Source organism: Nuphar pumila, chromosome 8, assembly GCF_984573655.1.
Source record: "Nuphar pumila chromosome 8, dmNupPumi1.hap1.1, whole genome shotgun sequence".
NCBI lineage: Eukaryota > Viridiplantae > Streptophyta > Magnoliopsida > Nymphaeales > Nymphaeaceae > Nuphar > Nuphar pumila.
The window spans coordinates 104959856-104978286 of NC_143256.1; the positions used below are offsets into that span (position 1 = coordinate 104959856).

General features: G+C 35.3%; 1 protein-coding gene across 1 annotated transcript in view; it reads right to left on the reverse strand.

The window, feature by feature from the left end:
• The window catches only part of LOC149830117 (2-oxoglutarate (2OG) and Fe(II)-dependent oxygenase superfamily protein), a 70523-nt gene that overhangs the window by 1445 nt on the left and 50647 nt on the right, over window positions 1-18431 (reverse strand). The window lies entirely within an intron of this gene.

The following is an 18431-nucleotide window of genomic DNA, read 5'->3' on the forward strand; positions in this document are numbered from 1 at the left end:
TGGGGCAATCTTCATAACAAAGATGTCATAGAACCGGGTACGGGTACAGAGGGTACGACATGCCAATTCCAAAAAATGTGGGTACCGGACATGGCTATATATATATCACATAAATTCAACATCTAACAACTAAACTAGTAACATGCTAACAACTTTTATTCAAAGAATCAAAATTCAAGTAAGAACCGAGAAGCAACAAGTTACAACTAACAAATTAACAATTGAAGAAACAAGTTATAACAAGCTAATAACTATTAAGACTGTATCATAAACTGGATCGGGTTTTCCAGTGTGGGTTGGGTTCTCCAATGTAACTTGTAACTTTATGTCTGGGTATGGATCCAAATATTTGGTCCAACCCAGTTACTATTTTGTATATGTATATATAAACATAAAGTAGGGCACGACTTCAATTGTGAAGTCCCCCTTTGCTGCCGCAGCTCTCTCTCTCTCCCTCACGCCTCATTCTCACGTTCCAGCAAGATCGAGTGGGCCATTCTCACATGGTATCAGAGCAGGCTTCTGCACGGTGAATCGACTCCGAAGGGCGTGTCTAGCAAGATCGACACTGCAGGTGTTGTTCCGTCTAGGGCTATCCAGCGAGATCAACGTTCCAGGTGTTTCTTCTTCCAGGTTCTTCTATCTGCCTTTTTTTTCTATTTTCTATTTCTGTCTGCATCCTCTTCCATTTCTGTCTTCATCCAGCTTTTCCCTCTTTGTTTAGTCATCGTTTTTTTTTGTTTTCTTCCAAACTATCGGTTCAGATCTGATCATAGATCTGTTCGATCTGATCGATCTGATCGATAGATTTGACCCTGCGTGACTGCTGCCCTCTTTATCTACCTTTTCTTTATTTTGTTTATCACGGCTGATTTGGATCAGACTGTCGAACCCAAAGGCTATCTGAAATCCGAATATGCCCAAACGTGGGTTCTGATATCAGATTTGGTATTAAGCTGAAAACAACCATCAACTGTTTAGGTTCATATATTGTGCTTTGGTTGTTGCATCTGTTTCATTCAAGTCTGAAATCAAGATCAGATCTAATCCAAAGATCAGATCTGTTTTCTTAGTTGCTGATGTTTCTTCGTCTATCACGGTTAGATCTGAGTTCACTTCAGATCTGAAGCGAATCAGATTTTAATTTCTTCCCGATCCAGTTTCACTCCTTTATTCTTGATTTCTGGTCATTCCTTCAAGATCTAAAATACCTATTCCTTTATTCTTTATTCTTGATTTAATCTGGTCTGAATTTATTTCAGATCTAAAGTCAGCAGTCAACTACTTTACAGTCATGGATTATGTTACCCTACCATCTAGTTTTCTAGGACAACTTATCTCAGACAAACTGAGTAACAATAACTATTTAACCTGGAAGAGGCAGATACTGCCTTTCATTAAGAGCCTCGATCTCTATGGACACCTAGATGGAACGATCTCTGCACCACCAGAATTTATTATGCAGGAAATTGTGAACGATAAGGGAGAGACTTCTAACAAGTTGATTCGAAATCTTGAATTCACCACTTGGAGAAAACGAGATCAAGCTGTTGTAGACTACATTACCTCTACTCTTTCGCAAAAGGTTCTTGTAGGTATTCCAGATGAGTGCTCAGCAATGGAGTTGTGGGAACAACTTGCGAAGACCTATTCTCAAATCTCAGAGGCAAGAATTATGCATTTGAAGAGGGAGTTTCAACTCCTAAAGAAAGAAAGCATGACTGTTACAGAGTATATGAACATGGTGAAGATCATCACAGATCAATTGGCTATGGTGGGTTGTGTGATTTCTGATAAGGACAAAGTTCAACAAGCGCTAAACGGGCTTGGATCATATTATCATATGTTGGTAACATCTCTCGTGTCTTCCTTCACTTCCTAACTTTGAGGATCTTCGGGCAAAATTACTACAATATGAAATTTCCATTAAAGGAGAAGATGTAGGCAACAATTCAGGAAGCCAAGAAGTATTGTTTACAGGGACAAATTCAGGGAGAGGACGTGGCCACTTCCGAGGAGGACATGGACAAATAAGAAAAAATCAAGGGGGGCGTGGATTGTTGCCCACGCCTAGCATGCCGTCAGGTAGTTTTTCGGGAAATTACAATTTCAAAAATGTTCCAACTTGCTATTTGTGCAACAAAAAGGGACATATCAAGGCAAATTGTTGGCACGACCCGCAAAACAAAGGGAAAATGAATGTCACAGGGTCGTCAAGCAAGGGAAAAGCTGGAGGAACTCAATGGGACGAAGACAATGTCAAGAGTCTTTTAATATCAGCTTTGTCAGGATTGAATTTCAAACAGGGTGATCAGGGAACTTGGTATATTGATTCTGGAGCTGCAGCCCACGTGACAGGTGATATTGGTAAGATTTTGAAACCCATCCCTTATCATGGAAATGCAAGTATTAAAACTGGAGATGGAGCTCTCCATCCAATAACTTACACTGGAAACGTGAATATTCCTCTTTCCGATGGTTCCCTAAAATTGTCCAATGTTTTTCATTCCCCTAATATTGTCAAAAATATCATTTCCGTTTCTAAATTGGTTGATGACATTCATTCTTGCGTCGAATTTACTCCTTCTGTCTGTGTCAAGGATCCACTCACGAAGAAGACGCTCGTTGAGGGAGAGCGAAAGGGAAATATGTATATCCTCAAAGAGACTTCTTCACTTGTTCGTAGAGCTGGATCAAAATTGTCAATTGGTCAACCATTCAAATTGGATTCATCTAAGGATTGTTTGAGTTTGTTTTCGTACAATAAGCCAAATATTTGGCATTGTCGTTTGGGTCATTGTAATAATTCTTCTCTTGAGAAACTTGTGTCAAGCGGTCTTATTTCAAGATCAAGTCCGTATAATAAGGTTGATGGTTTTCTTTGTTCTAGTTGTCAGTTGTGTAAGAGTCATGTACTTCCCTTCAATTCAATAAATGAAAGAGCTTCTTTTCCTTTTGAACTTATTCATTCTCATGTTTGGGGACCTGCTCCACAACCCTCTTTGTCTGGCAGTCGCTACTATGTCACATTCATTGATAGTTATTCCAGATATACTTGGATTTATTTTATGAAATACAAGTCTGAGGTATTCAAATTCTTTCGTTTATTTCATGCTCTTGTTGTCAATCAATTCTCGACAAGTATTCAACAATTTCAGTGTGACGGAGGGGGAGAGTATCTATCAAAGGAATTTACTGAATTTCTTCAAAACAACGGGATAAGACGTAGAATATCTTGCCCACACACACCACAACAAAATGGGGTTGCGGAAAGAAAACATCGTCATATTGTTGAAAGCGCCCTAAGTATGCTGCATGACACTCATATTCCTTTAAGTCTTTGGACAGAAGCTTTCCACTCTACGGTTTATATAATAAATCGTTTACCGATGAAAATGTTGAATAATTTGACTCCTTATTTCGTGTTGTTTGGTACCCAGCCTCAATACAGTCAACTACGAGTGTTTGGATGTGTATGCTATGTTCACATTGACAGTTCCCAACGTAACAAATTTCAGGATAAAGCTTGTAGATGCAGGTTTGTTGGGTATGCTGAAGAGTATAAAGGATATCGATGCTATGATCCAGACACTCGACGCATTAAAATCTCATGAAACGTTGTCTTTGATGAGAACAATGTTCAGATCTTGAACAAAGAAGCAAGGGTTACTAAGGAGGAAGAAAGCTATCAGCCGTGGCTAGCGAATGAATTATTTGATCAGCTAGAGATGGATAACTCTGCTCCATGTCACACAGTGATAGATGAGTGTGAGCCCATGGAAACCAATGCAGAACCTAGTGGGAACGTGTTGACAGTTGCTCAGGGATCTATTGTGCCTCCCATCGCAGAAGAAACCCTGACATCTGGTACTACTCGTCCAGATGGCAGAAGATTCAAAGGGGCAGTGTATGTCAGGAGAAGGGACACACCCTACATAATTGAGCATGTCAGACGTTCGGAAAGGATCAGACACCCTATTGAAAGATGGGTAAGCTATGAGAATTTTTCCACAGAAATGCAGTTATTCGTTGCACAGGTTGAAAAACAAGAAGAACCCATCGATTTCTCCCAAGCCTCCTTGTCATCAAAATGGGCAGATGCTATGAATGAAGAAATGGGAGCCTTGCATGAATGTAGGACCTGGGAAATAGTTCCTAGGCCTCCGGATAAAAATGTTGTAGGGTCTAAGTGGGTATATAAAATTAAGTACAAACCTGACGGATCCATTGAAAGATATAAAGCAAGACTAGTCGCTAAAGGCTCCACACAAGCATATGAAGAAGACTATGACGAGACCTTTAGTCCAGTTGTAAAAATGGGAACCATTCGACTTGTGTTATCCTTGGCGGTTCAGCATGGATGGTCTCTAAGTCAACTTGATGTTAAAAATGCATTCTTACATGGCGATCTAAAGGAGGAAGTTTACATGGAGCAGCCTCTTGGTTATGCAGAAAACAATCCTGAGACACATGTTTGCAGGTTGCGACGAGCTATTTATGGACTAAAACAAGCATCTCGATCATGGTTTGACAGTTTCTCCATTGAAGTACAACGATATGGATTTGTCCGTTCTCAACTTGATCATTCATTGTTCATTTTTCGAGAACATCAGGTCAACACCTTACTTCTCATATATGTAGATGACATTATTATTACAGGAAGTTCTTGCAAGCATATAGAGGCTACAAAGATCCTATTGAATCAGAAGTTCAAGATGAAGGACCTGGGTGTCCTACGATATTTCTTGGGGGTTGAAGTGGATCGACAAAATACTAGCCTCTTGTTGACCCAACACAAGTACGCTCTGGATCTTCTGGAGAAGTCAGTAATGAAGAACTGCAAGCCATTGAATACTCCTAGCGTGTTAAACCATAAACTCAGTGCTCAAGATGGGGAGATCTATGAGGACCCGAAATATTATCGTCGCTTAGTTGGGATGCTTCAATATCTTACTTTTACGAGGCCGGATATTGTATATGCATTGAATCAAGTCTCTCAGTTCATGCACGATCCACGTACAGAATACATGAATGCAATTAAAAGAATTCTTCGGTACTTGAAGGGTACTCTTGGAGATGGGCTTGTTTATCGTCAATCAAAGGAAAAAGGAGAACATAGACCACTAGAAGTGTATGCAGATGCAGATTGGGTAGGAGATCCAGACGATAAAAAGTCAGTCTCTGGGTATTGTGTGTATGTTGATGAAAACTTAATAGCATGGAGTAGTCAGAAGCAACGTGCTGTTGCGCGTTCAAGTACAGAAGCTGAGTACGGATCCATGGCCTCTGCCACTGCCGAAGTTACATGGTTAAGACATTTATTAACAGAGATAGGAGAAAAAGTGAAGGTTGCGAATCTGTTTTGCGATAATCAAAGTGCCATTCAAATTGCTTTCAATCCTATCCACCATGGTCGAACGAAACACATAGAGATCGATCAACATTTTGTCCGACAGAAGGTAGAGGACAAAGAAGTTATTCCAGTCTATGTACCAACAGAAGATCAAGTTGCTGATCTACTTACCAAAGGACTTACAAGTGGGCGGTTTTGGTATCTCAAAGGCAAGTTGTCCATGGTACAGGACCATACACAACTTGAGGGAGGGTATTAAGACTGTATCATAAACTGGATCGGGTTTTCCAGTGTGGGTTGGGTTCTCCAATGTAACTTGTAACTTTATGTCGGGGTATGGATCCAAATATTTGGTCCAACCCAGTTACTGTTTTGTATATGTATATATAAACATAAAGTAGGGCACAACTTCAATTGTGAAGTCCCCCTTTGCTGCCGCAGCTCTCTCTCTCCCTCACGCCTCATTCTCACGTTCCAGCAAGATCGAGTGGGCCATTCTCACAATAACAATTTGAGATAATAGTAATACTTAACAATTAGCATTTAGCAAACAAAAATATAGAAAAATATTCATAAACATAGTATCAACTATAAAGTTAACAAATAACAAGCTTACCAAAAAGACAAAAAAGTCCAATATTTCAAAAAGACCATAACAAAAAATTTATGTCTCATTTGTTTCTTCATCATCATCATCCATATTAATGGATGATGGAAGAACAAGATCATCTAGTTCCAAGTTATGATCCCCTTGTGTATCAAAATCTTCAGCATTAGCATCCCACAACTTGGTACTCCCTTGCTTGCAAAAAAATTAAATCATTATGTATTAGATATGTAATAAAAGTATAAAACTTGATATACAAACTTTAAAGAAATAAACAAAAAAAATTATAATTTGAATACCTATATTATTCTTTGCTTCGTGAAAGCAATCAGAGGTTAGAATGCACGAACACCAAATCTTTTGTGAGCTCGTTAGTAAGCTTGTTTCTTTTAATGTTGTGAATTTGTGTATATGTGCTTCAATTTCTTTCACAACAAGATGTAGTAGGCTGCGCTAATAGCTTGAAAGAAATATGCTGAAATAAAGGGTAGTCAAATAAATGGTAGTCATATCCAATGCGACCTACCATGTAAGAGAATAATCATCATCTTTATCTATCAATCCCTAAAAACCATCAAATTTTCTCATAGAAAACTTCAAAAACTCACTATGCACATTCATATTTTTTTTTGCATCTCGACAAATCCTATTAAAACATGAAACCCTATTTCTTGCTAGCTTTGAATCCTTATGTGGTGGAAATCGATCAACACCTTCGCTTAGCCACTTTTATCTATAGTACTTTACATTCAATGAATGAGTCATGCACTGCAGAGAGGTGCTGCTCTTGTCCCATCGTGTTATCAGTATTTTGTACACATGATCATAAAAAACTGAGGGCAGAATTTTTCTTTTTATGCCTAAAAATTGAAGTTTCTACATTCTCAATCATGGTGTCCTACATCTCGTAGACCCTATGCAGCATAGGTACAACCCTCAACATCTCATAAATGGGCTCTATGAACTCAAGAAAATAAATGACATTGTCCCACCACATGTCATTAACAATGCATTTCTTGATAGCTTGAGCTTTTGCAACATCATCAGAATGATAAAAAACTATTAAATTGTACATATGTATATAATATATATATTATATATTTATTTATTTTCTCATTTTACCTTTTTTACTTTTTTTATCCGGTTCAAAATGAACTAGAAAGCTGTCTAGTCAACTAAATAGTCTTGGAGCCGTTAGAGCTAGTCCAACGGCTACAAATAGAGTGGTTGGAAGTCTCCTCTTCCCTCTCATCTCTTTTATATAAATAGGGGTCACCCCCTCTTCAAATGTAATACTTCTTGCACTTTGATGATTAATAAAATATTTATTTTTTAAGCCTTCTTGTGAATACCCTTGTGTGGGTTTTGGTAGTGCACCCTTTTATGGACACTTGTGCTTGTTCTCTTGAATCCTTGGAGGATATATTGTGTGTGATTGAAAGCCACTTGTTTCTTCACATGGTATTAGAATGATATTGCTCTTGACTCTTGATTGCTTGTTGCCTCATTTTCGTGCCCGTGAGAGAAAGATTTTCTTGGTGATTCAAGTGTTTGTGAAATTGTGCAAGCACGGTTCTCGTGCTAGTTCTTTCTCTTTTTTCATCTATTCTTTTCTCTCATCTCTCTCCTCATCTATTTTTCACTTTTTGTAAGAATGAATGACAATGAGAAAGTCACCATTATACCCATAAAACTCAATTATACTAATTTTGTAATGTGGTCTTCAATAATGAAACACCACATATAGGGAAAGGGATTATGCAGATTAATTGATGGTTTCAATCCGGAGCCTAAACTAGTTCTTACAAAGGTAGATAACGAAAAAGAAGCACCTCTTACATATATGAGAAGGCTAAGGCACTAGCTACTTATGAGAAAAAGTGAAAATAGTGAAGAATGGGGCACACCAATATTATGTCTCGGCTAATCAATAGCGTAGATATTAAAAAGTGCTACAGTCTCGCAAAATTTGAGCATGCCGACAAAGCTTCGTAATACCTTAAGAATATGTATTTCCTTAAAGGTATTGCACATGTGTGCAATTTACAAAACAAGGTTCAGACAATGACTCTAAAAGACAAAAGTATTAGGTAATACTACAATGAATTATCTAAACTTTGGGAAGAATTATCCATTATTGAGCCTAAATGGCATTGCCCGGAAGATATAAATGTAAGAAAATAGGCAAAAATACAAATAACAAGTCATAACACTTGAAGATCCAATAATGGACAAGAAATCACAAGCACATAAAGTGCAAATACACAAACCCACTAAGGAAAAATCACAAGCACATTAAGTGCAAATACATAAACCCACAAAGGAGTAATGCCAAAGGCAAAAAAGGAATAATTTTATTAAGAGTGTAAGAACACTTACAAGAACGAGAGGTAACACCCCTTTATATACAAGATGAAAGAGAGAGAAGGGGAGCCATTGAGGCTCCCACTAGATAGACGTTGGGGAGCCCCAACATCTAAATAAATGGGGCCCCCAATGGTCCCAAACAAGGAAAAATAAAAAATAAAAATTAAAAATTAAGAAAAAAAATCCTAAATAAGTTGTACACAACTTATATTACATTATGAAAAGACCAAAATACCCCTATCAAGTATTTTGGATAAAACACACACACACACACACATATATATATATTACCACACCCCTCAAACTTTACATGGGGAGGACAAAAAGTTTGAAAATTCGAAGGGAAGGATTCAAGTCTTCAATGAAAATCACCATCTTTATAGCACATCAGAGAATTTTGCAATTGTCAGCCTTCAGTTATCTTTAATATTGATCATCTCCAAGCACTTTCATTGACTATCTCCATGATGTATCAACGGTATTCTTCCATTTCATCTTTAAGAACCTGTAGAACAAACCAGAGAGCTCCAAGTATACAAGAAAATATCTTTGTAAAATATAATTTAAAAACAAAATTAAAAGTTTTCAAACAAGATATATTGAATCAACCTATTTTTTAAGAAACCATAACATCGATCGTGAGAAATGGTGGTCTTCCACAAAAGCACTTGAATCTCTCAAAAGAGTATCTATTAAAGACACTTCAAACAAAACCCATAAAAGGGTATAAATGGAAGAACACCAAATGAAATAATAAATCTTTATTTATAACCAAAATGCTTAAGAATCATTGATCATGAGAAAATTTGATTATTTAAAGAGCATATGATTCATCAAATAGAGATAAAACAATAATGCATAAAAAATATTCTACACATTTTAATCAAGCATAATGTGAAAATGTCGTCAAGAGGATCAAGCTCAAATACAACTTGATAAACCTACTATATTCTTTAAAGAAAGATACGTGCACAAAAGCATAAGAGATTGCTCCCAAAGAAGCGAACATACACAAAGGCATAAAAAGTTCTTTATTAAAAGAGAGTAAGCATCACAAAAGATTTAGAAAGAGCTAATTAACTTCATGCATATAATTATGTGAAACCATATATGCATCATGCAATTAAAACATTCTTAATGCACATAAAAGGATAACTATTTGTATCAATAAAAATGCATATAACAAGCAGGAATTTAATATAATGCATCAAGTTCCTTTAATTATAAACCAATCGTCCATATCATAACAATACACAAGTCGTAAGGGACATATTTACAAAACCCTCAAGGGGGTAAACAAAAGACTCATAATATAAAGAATAATATTATCATGAGTATGCGAAAGAACTTTATCGATAAACATTTTCTATAGAAACAAGTAGTAAAAGTTTAAAAATTTCAAAGAGAAATTTTAAAAATCTTATATAATAAAGAAAATTTGATATTTGCAAATCAACACCAATTTGTGAAAAATTACATTCTCGCAAATATTAAGAGCAAACTACAATACAAGATGCATGAAATTATTTTAACAATCATTTCTCATGAAAAAGAAGATGGGTTTAGGCAATTTTTCAAATTAGAACATCGGTTTAACCATCACAAGCAATCACCTCATAGTCCTTCAAACCTCAAATGTTAAGTGTATCAGCGACTATACCAAGAGCATAAACAACATGCCACTAAAGGGCCAAGGACACACACGAAGGTGTGTAAAAACACCTCTTATCTACATATAATGACACTTGAAACGAGTATATCAGCGACTAGAACAAGAGCATAATGCTAACGAAGGGTAAAAAATCACATATGAAGGTGTGAATAAATATCTCTTGTCTACATATAATGACACTCAAAATCAAGTGTATCGGTGACTAGAACAAGAGTATAAAGCCAATAATGAGCTAAAAATCACACACGAAGGTGCGAATAAACATCTCTTGTGTACATATAATGACACCTAAAAACAAGTATATCAGCGACTGGAGCAAAAGTACAAAGCCAACAATGGGCTAAAAATCACGCACGAAGGTGTGAATTGTAATACCCGTGAATTTTATCCGATAAATAAACTTGAATTTTATGTTCTTGAACTGAATATCAGATAATTTTTATTATTGTATGTGTTAATTGTATTTAGATATCGGATATTCTATTTGGATCTTCAATGTTGGAACCTTTATACCCTGTTCAGAACTTCGATTTTTCCATTTGAATCTTAGTTAACAGATCTCAAACATTTTAAGTGGATAACCAATAAGGAATTTTAAGCAAATGGATTGGATCTTTGATATTGGATCCTCCCTATCAGGGTCATATTGGATATTGGATCCAGGACAAATGGAGTTGATCCACGATGTTAAAACCGGATTTTAGTAAGGAAAATTTCAATATCGGATCTATAACACTTTCAAGGGATCCGTAGTAGCTTATGCGAAGTTTAGACCCACAATATTTCTTTTGGATCCGAGACCTCGGAGATTCTAATGTTGTATGGATCTAATTAAAATTTTAATGTTGGATCTATAATAGATTGCTGGAATCCACGATTCGGATCCGGGACCCATATCAATTCGGGTCCATATATATATATATATTATCATATACATATATTAGAAATAAATAGATAAATATATATAAAAATAATTTTAATAAATTTACGGTTGGATCCATATGGATCCAACTCACGGATCCACATCGCAAGAGGGACGTGGATCCAACACTCGGTTGGATCCCGGGTCGTGGATCCAAACACGAGCCGCACCCCGCGTACGCAAGGTAAGTGTTTAATTTTTTTTTTTACCCGATACTGGGCTTCCCGATATGCTGCGTAGGGTTCTAAGTGAACCCTAACGCCAGACGATGGCGTGAGAGGGGAAGGGGTGTGCGCAGCCGCCGGGGAGGAGGAGGTAACTACCTCCTTCCGTTTCGGGGCCACCTGCCTTATTTACTCCCCTCCCACACCTCTCTTCCTCTCATGCCTTCCTCTTCCTCCCAGCTCCCTCTCGCTTTTTGCACGCGCCAGCAGGGGCAGCCGACACCCTTTTGCATCTTCCCCCCTGCGCTCTTCCCCTCCCGTTTCCTTTCCAGCAGCCAGCAGTGATGCTGCCGATTCCCCTTCCCTCGCATACTTCCTCGACTCCCGATGTCTCGCTGCAGCAACCACCCTCACCGGAGCCGGCGGCCCTCCTTCCGCAACAGCAACTTATGAGCGCCGAAACAGGTAGGATTCCTGTATCTCTTCTTGCTGGGTATTGAATTAGTCTGGGTGTGATTGGGTTGGTCAGGGAGAAACCCTGTGATTGGCATGCACCGAGTGTCTGATGAGATTCTTGGCTGCCGGAAAAGCCTAAGTCTCGTATTTGGGTGGGTTCTTGCCAAACCCTAACTCGGGAATATCTGATCCCATCGATTTGTGGGTTCTTGCATAACCCTAACCTGGAAAATCCCAAATCCGATCGATTTGGAGTTTCGGCTGGATCGCCCCAACCGTGGGGTTTCCGATTTCTTGTATTTGATAACCTCAGATTTGGGGGTTTGATTCTTGGGGGTTAGATGACATAATTTAGGGGTGTTCATTCCAGTATTTGGTTGGAGGAAACATTGAAATTTTTGTATGCTTTATCATGCTGATGAAATCCCTGTTGATTGATCATGTTAGTCTTATCACATAACACATACCATGTCGATATGAGTTCGGTTGGTCGATATCATGTTAGTTTTATTCGGTAACACATTTCATCATTAGGTTAATTCTTGGTTAGCCGAATGTGTCGGTTTCATTCTGAACGTATAGCTTACTTATAGTAAATTTTGTTAACCGATTCTTGCGTCTATTCATTTTGAGAATATAAACATGTTAAATTAATTTCTGCTAACCGATCACGATTGTTTCACTTGTAAAATATGGCATCCTTATGCTCAATTCAGGTCAATAGAATGGTGTACAATTCGACCAGCCTCGCGAACTGACTTTATTGATAGTTTCTGATCTGCATATCCTTGACAAAAGTATATATTATGACTTGAGTTTGAAATGCCTCATTGGTTGGTTAAATTGATTTGAGGATTATAAACTAAACACTTCTAGGTCTTTATAAATACATATGATGTTAAAACTCTTTATCGGATTTTGGAATTGACTTAGGCTCTTATGCATTTAAATGACTATACATTCAGATAGTGGTTCTGTGATTATACCACATGGCTTTCAAGAAATCTAGAATCTGGTTCGCGTGATTTCAAGGTTGAAACAACAGATCAGACTTTGTAATATGTTTAAACAGTGAATTGCATTCGCCAGGCTTCTCTGGTGTCGGGACAGATCTACATCTGCTTAAACTATTTTTTTCTGTCAGAAAATGTATTATTTGAACTGCTGGAATGTGGTATGATAGTTGTGTTGAGGAGTGGGGTTTTTAAATTGGTTTCACACATACGATGGAGTATATAGTGATATATGGATATGTGATTTGCCTAAGAGGGCAATATATGAATGAGTTACCCGACGTGGGTACTTGAGTTATTGGTTTGCGTGCTATGATGATAAGAATGATAAAAACCTATTTGTAATTATGGTGTGCTAAGTGAGCCTCTGAAAATGTAGACTTCTCTCAATTGTTGATTCCTGTAAAATGGTCATACTAGCCATACTATTGTTGGATCTCAAAGGAGGATCATGTTAATCTATTTTGTTGTTTCATCATAGGATTCTGAAAAATTTAGTTTGACTAGCCCTATATGTGATATCAGTGATCTCTGTTAAATGAAATCTATAGGTTCACAACATCATGTGATAGGATTAGGAATCAACATGCTTATTTTATGGGATTGTTAAAATTGTTTGGAAACGGATTGAAACATTTGCTATTTCTAAATATACATACCTGGTAATCTGTTGTGGGAGAAACCTTGGAAGCAAGTATACATGAGAATCTAGTTTGATTCATGTTAAGTTGAAATTTAAGTTAATATTTAGAGGCATATTCAGTTGATATGCAAATTCCTATTTAGATGCTTATAGGTGGATGCTCAGGTCCATATGAAGCTGCATATTAGTTAGATGCTCAATGCCTATGTAACTGCATAGTAAGTGTATGTTCAATTTCGTACAAAGCTGCATATCAAGTTGATATTCAATGCAAACTTAATTGCATATTAGGTTGTTATTCACTGTTACATGAAGCTGTATATTAAGCTAATGCTCAAATGCTTATTTAGCTGAATGGTAAAATGATATTCAATTTTATATACTAAGCTGCATAATTTAGCATGTTCAATTGCATATTCCTTAAAATAGGCAAAATGCCATTAAGTATATATCATCTAGAAGGTGCAAATGGCCATGAAGATGTTTATTCTCCAATGTTCATATGCATGTTAAACTGTATATATTTTTCTGAAATACTATTTCCTAACACTACATATTTGCTGAAAGTATTAAATGCCAACTAAGTTATATATCTTGTGAAATGTTCAAATGAGAAGGTGTTTGGAAAAATGTATATAGTTGTATTACCAAATCTCTAAGATTACCCTGCATGCTCAATAAGGGACACCAAGAGTGTCTTTGCTTGTTGGCAGAGCTTTTAATGCATGCCACCCTTTTTATACATGGAGGCGTTGTGGCAATTTTTCTATTAAAGAATAAATAAATAATAATAATGATGATGAATGATGATTTGATAACCGAACCTATGGGTCGGTTTGTTATGGACATATGAATGTCAAGCGAATGTATTGAGGGTCAGGCATAGACCATCGAAGTTATGATGTGAATCCACATGGAAAAAGAAAATATAATATGGTTGCCCGACTGGTTTAAAGGCATCGGGGCATTCGTGCTTGACTGGTTTAAAGGCACCGAAGCACTTTGGGTGGGTTATGCAATCAATATGACAAAGGTCTGGGACTGGTTTATACACCTTGGTAAAATGACTAAGGTTGGGAATTTTACTGCTATGATAGTAGAAGGAAGTTGGGGAAATGCCCCATACTTCGGGAACATAATTAAATGAAAAGATTAACCCACTCAGATTCGGGCTTACCTTGGAGAGGGTAGGTGGTACAAAACTCTGGGGACATATGTTTATCTGTTTCGAGCTAAAGTGACTCGATGGTCCCCAGTCCTCGGAGTTGGGGGGGACCCGGACTACCAATATGTCCTAGGTGGTAGCTCTTTGTTCTTCTGCAGAAGTTAGGGATGCATCCTATTTTTGGTTTTGGCCTTTGGGAGGTTCTCTCGGTCACTGGCCGCTCCCTTAGGATTTCAGTCACAGTTAGAATGTTCGGGTTAATAAAACAACTTTGAATAATATACCCCCGAACGTTCTCTTCTGTGATGGTTGCCTTGGCCCGTGTGTACCCGCGGGATAAGATAATATAAATACTATTTAGAACAGTTAGGTATCACAGTGAGTGAAGTTACTCAAGGGACATGTGCATATTCTTTCAGCATGCTCTATATTTTGAAATTTAAATGAACTGAAATCCTGAAATGGGTAAATATGAGATGATTGAACTATTACATGAAAGTTATGCATGTTATTGTTATTGCTGTTGCATAACTTAACTCACTTGCTTATTAATGTTGCATACCATGTACTACCTGCTCACGTATATGACTGTTGATTACTGTTATTGCTTTACGTGCTATTGTATATACTAAAGATTTACACTTGACACCCACATCATATACTTGACTCATGATGTACTTGCATTAAGAGTTACAGTTTTCCTACTTAGACGTGGTAGTCTAATTCCAATCAATTTACTATTTTTTTCAGGTAAAGAATATGGTTTATGAGCGGCTGCAGAATGAGGCATCGGATCGAGGTTTTTGGATTTATTGTTCCAGGAATCGCTTGGGTTTATTGTAATTTTTAACTGTTCATATAAATTATGACTCTGTTAATTTTCATTGATAAATGGAATGAGATAAATGTGTTGCGTTTTCTCTCCACCGTAATGTCTTGAAATACTTAACCCTATATTATTTCTTGTTTCCGCTGTTAAAAAAAAAAAATCTTCAAATTTTGGGTTAAAATTTCGGGGCGTTACATGAATAAACATCTTTTGTCTACATATAATGACATTTAGATAAGAAGCATAAAAATGAAAAAACAACCGAGGTAAGAAGACTTGTAATAGAAACACACTAATGCAATCAATATCAATTTTAACCACATTTCGAAACACCATGGTTTCAAAAAAATAGATAGTCATCACAGATACACATAATTAAAAGCATCAATAATAAAGTCAATGGCCAAAGAACAAATGAGTGATACATCACACTCACAATAAGAGATTACATAACTGTCAGTTAGAGTCAAACTACAAGTTGACAATCTAAACTGACATAACACGAGGTGCATGTAACTCACCCCAAAAAACATCTCTAATTCAATAATAATAAGGCCAAGAAGATTGATGCATTATATAAAAGTCTGTGATGGACAACACAAATGCCACAAGAAGGCAATGAATATTCACGAAAATCATTTTCCAAACAAAATACAAATTTGAAAAAAAAAATTCAAATCAAATTCAATAATGGTAGATGAAAAACTTGGACTCATATGTTCACATAATTATAAGCATTGTTAACATAAGCAAGTTATATAAAGAGCTAACTTGATCTAGTTCATAAAAAGAACTAATTTGAACATATAAAGTTCCAAATTTTAAATTTTAATAAATAAGATGAAATCTTAGAATGGATGTAGTGCAATCATATGTCCAACAATATGTCTCATGACAATTTTTACAATCTCAATAAGCAAATAATAATCATGCTCATTATAAGCAATTCTTCAAAAAAGAGTTCATGAATACATCAATCAAGAGATAAGTGCACTAAGGCATATCATATGTAAAAGATCCAATGACTCTTAAAGAAAAGATAAAAACAATATATATGATCTCGAAAGAAGCTATTTAGATTTAACTCACAAGTCTACTATGAGACAATCAACGCTTATTAAAGAGAACCAAAGTATATATAGAGATTTTCAAAGAACCATACGAAAATCCAAGTACATACATTCTCGTAAAGAGATCAAAGGAACTCATGTATATGCAATAATCTAAGTAACTTAAAGCCACATATCTCATACAAAAGACATGCATACGAACCAGTGTTATCAAAAATGTGCCTTGAGGTGCAAAAGGCACTCCTCGCCTTGAGGCACGGCCCTCTATGCCTCAAGGCACAAATATATATATATATATATATATATTTTTACAACAAGATTCTGAGACATAATCAAAAAGATTTTTGTAGGTTAATCTCATATATTTTTCAGTTATTTCAGTTATGTAATAAGTTTCTTAGTATATTACTATATTTTAACTTTTGTTGGTTAATCTCGTATATTTTTCAGTTATTTTAGTCATGTAATTAGTTTATTAATATATTTTAACTTTTGTTGGTTAATCTCATATATTTTCCAGTTATGTAATCAGTTTTTTAGTTACTTTTATATGTTAATCTCAGATTTTTTAGAATAATCTCATATATTTTAACTTTTGTAGGTTAATCTCATATATTTTCAGTTATTTCAGTTATATAATCAGTTTCTTAGTATATTTTAACTTTTGTTGGTTAATCTCATATATTTTCCAGTTATGTAATCAGTTTTTAGTTACTTTTATATGTTAATCTCATATTTTTTAGAATAATCTCATATATTTTAACTTTTGTAGGTTAACCTCATATATTTTCTAGTTATTTCAGTTATGTAATCAGTTTCTTAGTATATTTTAACTTTTGTTGGTTAATCTCATATATTTTTCAGTTATGTAATCAGTTTTTTAGTTACTTTTCTATGTTAATCTCATATTTTTTAGAATAATCTCATATATTTTAACTTTTGTTGGTTAATATCATATATTTTCCAGTTATATAAACAATTTCTTAGTATATTTTTTCTTTTATTGGTTAATCTCATATATTTTCCAGTTATGTAATCATTTTTTTAGTTACTTTTATATGTTAATCTCATATTTTGTAGAATAATCTCATATATTTTAACTTTTGTAGGTTAATCTCATATATTTTCCAGTTATTTCAGTTATGTAATAAGTTTCTTAGTATATTTTAGCTTTTTTTGGTTAATCTCATATATTTTCCAATTATATAATAAGTTTTTAGTTACTTTTATATGTTAATCTCATCTTTTTTAGTACTTATTTGAGATTTCCTATTTCTTATTGGTTGTTATTTCATCAATAAAGCATTTCTTTATTTATTTGTATATTTAGATATTTTTTATAATTTTTTTAAAGTTTTCAACAAACAAAATTTGAGGCCCGCATCAGGTGCGGGTGCGTCACCTAGTTGGAGAATCCCTGTGACATATATTAAAAAAAAAAATTCTTGGCAATTTTTTTTAAGTCCAAAAAAATGGACCAAAATGACCCTGGGTGCATTGACCGCACCCAGGGTTGGGTTGACCGCACCCGGTGCCGCACCCACGTCGCGTCGACGTGGGTGCGGCACCCTGCTAGCCGAATCCCTGTAACATAGGATATAAGATAATTCCATGAGTAAAACAATATAATCATAAGTTCCAAATACCTAATGTCATCACTATTGTTATACACACAAGTTCAAGTAAAATTACACTTCGTGAAATACATCATTATCAAATTATTTTAAGATATGAACATGATTGACTTTTATAATCATGATTGGTTCATACAAACCATCTAAGGCCAACAACACATGTTCATACATGATTATATATATATATATATATATATATATATATATATATATATATATATATATATATATATATATATATATATATATATATATATTAAAGCAAGTTTTGAAAAATTTCAAGATTCAAACATGATACATATATCTAGTTTTCTTAAGATAAGCAAAAAAGATAAGAAAAATAAGTTCAATGATGATAAAAATATCATTTTAAAAATTTTAACGCATACATTTTGTTTTTATTTTAATTTAAAAGAAATAACATATATATAACGATAAAGAAAATAAGTTATACATATATATATGTATATAAACGATAAAGAAAAAAAATATTTTTCTCATACATAATGCATGAGCTAAATGACACAAAGAATACT